Consider the following 2,923-nt stretch of genomic DNA (forward strand, 5'->3'; position numbering starts at 1 on the left):
TTTAAGGAGAGGCGCTCGCAGTCCCCGGCGAATTCTTTCCCACATCAACCCACGACAAGCAGCTGGATCTTCTTAGGGACATCGCCAGGAAATTCAGGCCATGCCTTAAAACTTACCAGGACAGAACTAAGCATTTCAAGCCAAAGAACCTGGATGGGTGCAGGTATGTTTTCATCCGTGTCGACGCTCATCGACAGCCGCTAACCAGACCTTATCGAGGCCCCTACCGAGTAATCAAGAAAACGATGAAAGCCTTCCTTCTCGACATGCATGGCCAAGAAGACTGGGTCTCAATAGACAGCGTAAAACCGGCGTTTCTCAAAGGGAGCGACATTGCCTCCGCGAGACCTGGCAGATCCAGAGTGCCACCTCAAAACAAGGCGCCTAATGAGAAGAAAAGCAACAAACGACGACGAGAGGTAGCGATCCATACGCCGACCGCCGACGCGCCCTTCCATTCAAGAACAAGAGGAACCCTCCGACGCCCGAAACGATACGAAGATTAGTCTCATCAGCCCTCTACGCCGCCTGATGTCTTGGGGGGGGGAGTACTTGTAAGGACACCACTTCCTCCGTCGTCCAGCAATTTCACCGAATTCTCTATTTTATTTAAATTCTCCTTTCGCCACACTGTGGCTAACTGTATATATTTATCCCGCTCCCTCAGAGCTACAATTCCATGTATTTATTATTTCATTATCTATTGCTATTGACTTGTAATTCAAGTATTTGTGCGTGTGTGAAAACACACATATTTTGGCGGTTATTTCAAGCCGAATTGGCGCCTGCGCGCATGCTACTTTTCCGTCCGCACCCTGTATTATATTCCCACGTATGTTTGAATATACTGTCAGTTGTCGTTGGTGAAGCTTGTCTCACTGTCCTTACAAGGATGATAAAATATCTTTCCATCTGACCAAAAATCGTCAGGAATTTGCGTAATATTGAGAGTTTACTGAGATTGGAGGAAGCCTCTCCTGCTCCATCAGTAATTAGTAAGTAAAGAAACTGAATGATAGAATACAAACGGGAAAACTTTATTCTCGTTCACTATAATGAGGATTGATTAATGCAATTTTCTATAGATTTTGCAGAAACTAGTAGAACTCGCAACACAGTTTTCTTTCGTTTTCTGTCTTGACTTTCGAGGGGGACTAAATGAAATCTAATTCTATATCATCCCTTTATCTAAGTCTATAAGTTAATGAAAGTTGCATTTTTAATCCTTCTTATTCTACAATGACCAATGGTCTCTTTTTTAATTAGGTTTGAGGGGAAACAGGAAGATCTGCTCTTCTGTTGTAAGAGAGAAAAGATAGCGAGTTGTAGAAAACTATAGCAATTATAGATTCTTTTCTTCCTTATTCACATTGGCAATTTAGTTAGAGAGAGAGAGAGAGAGAGAGAGAGAGAGAGAGAGAGAGAGAGATTTTACTCTAAAATAGAGGCATTTAAAGCAAACCAATTAAGGCAAAAGACAATAGAAAGGAAGCAAAGAAGTTAACTTGAGAATATTTTCCTTCGACCTATGACGGAAGGACAAAAGAAACTGATCAAACAGTCACTCTCTACATATATAGTTCCCCTGACTAACATTAGCCCGGAAATTCCCATCTCGGACAGTAAGTCACTCACTGATCAGGCACAACTCTCCTGCAGATATAGTTCTCCTGTCATTTCTTCGTTTATATGTGAGTCTTGTGGTACAGTGGCAGCGTCATATTGACTTAGATGGAAAGGCCAGCGTTCAATTCTCTCGACAGACGAGGGAAATAAGCTTTTTGCTGCTCTTATTGATAATAGTTTTATCATTAGTTGGAAATTCGTAATCCACACAGCTAAGTATAATGAATTATAAAATGAATAATTTATTGCTTCATTATACCTGTATTCTTTCTTACTATTTTGAGTTTAATCTTTACTTCTGCCAACCTTTCCAACCTTTGGTATTGCAATCTCCTGATTTTCCAGATAATTAAATCTTTGCTTAACATACAGATTAGTAACAGTAATTACAAAATGCAACATTATAACATCCAAGTTTGAACTTCTAAAGTACCAATGAGTTAATTCTTAGACTTAAAAGGAATATTCAATTATTTAGTTGCTGTTTTCACTAAAACTTTTTTAAAAATGAGGTTATGCAAAATCAAAGAAAACTGAACCATTGTGGAATCGTTCACTATAAATCACAAACTGATTGTTTGCCTAAACATTGAGTTCCTTACTCAGATATTATTCATACGTTGTGAGAAGAAGAAGAAGAAGAAGAAGAAGAAGAAGAAGAAAAAGAAGAAGAAGAAAAAGAAGACGTAACTTCATTGCTGGGTTAAAAGTGGACCATGAAAGGTTTGAGTGAACTCCTCGACCTAATGAGACTCATGCTTATTGTTCCCAAAGAGAGAAGCCATCCAATGGGTGTTCGTGAACTAAGAATTTAAATCCTCCTGGAAGGAAGGAAGGTACGAAGATATTGGGCTGCTTCTGAAGATCCTCATACGATTTCCTTGGAACTGATAAGAGAAATGTTGATTCTTCTGGACTACTAAATATATTTCATATTTAGGTCATGTACTGACTGTGGTTGGTCATAGTTGTACGAGAGGAAACACAGATTACGGGTGGCATAATCAATTTCTGTATAATAAAAGATTAAGACATTTCAGTGGAAACAATTCTCAAATAAAAAAATACAAATAAGAAAAACAATGATAAAATGAACGCCCTAAAATATACTGTATATATATATATATATATATATATATATATATATATATATATATATATATATATATATATATATATATATATATATATATATATATATATATATATATATATATATATATATATTGATGAGAATTAAAATAGAATCCAAATGACATTACATGTAATGGAGGGCATAATTACATATAGAATAAGA

The sequence above is a fragment of the Palaemon carinicauda genome, chromosome 25 (assembly GCF_036898095.1).
Source record: "Palaemon carinicauda isolate YSFRI2023 chromosome 25, ASM3689809v2, whole genome shotgun sequence".
In the NCBI taxonomy this organism is placed as follows: domain Eukaryota; kingdom Metazoa; phylum Arthropoda; class Malacostraca; order Decapoda; family Palaemonidae; genus Palaemon; species Palaemon carinicauda.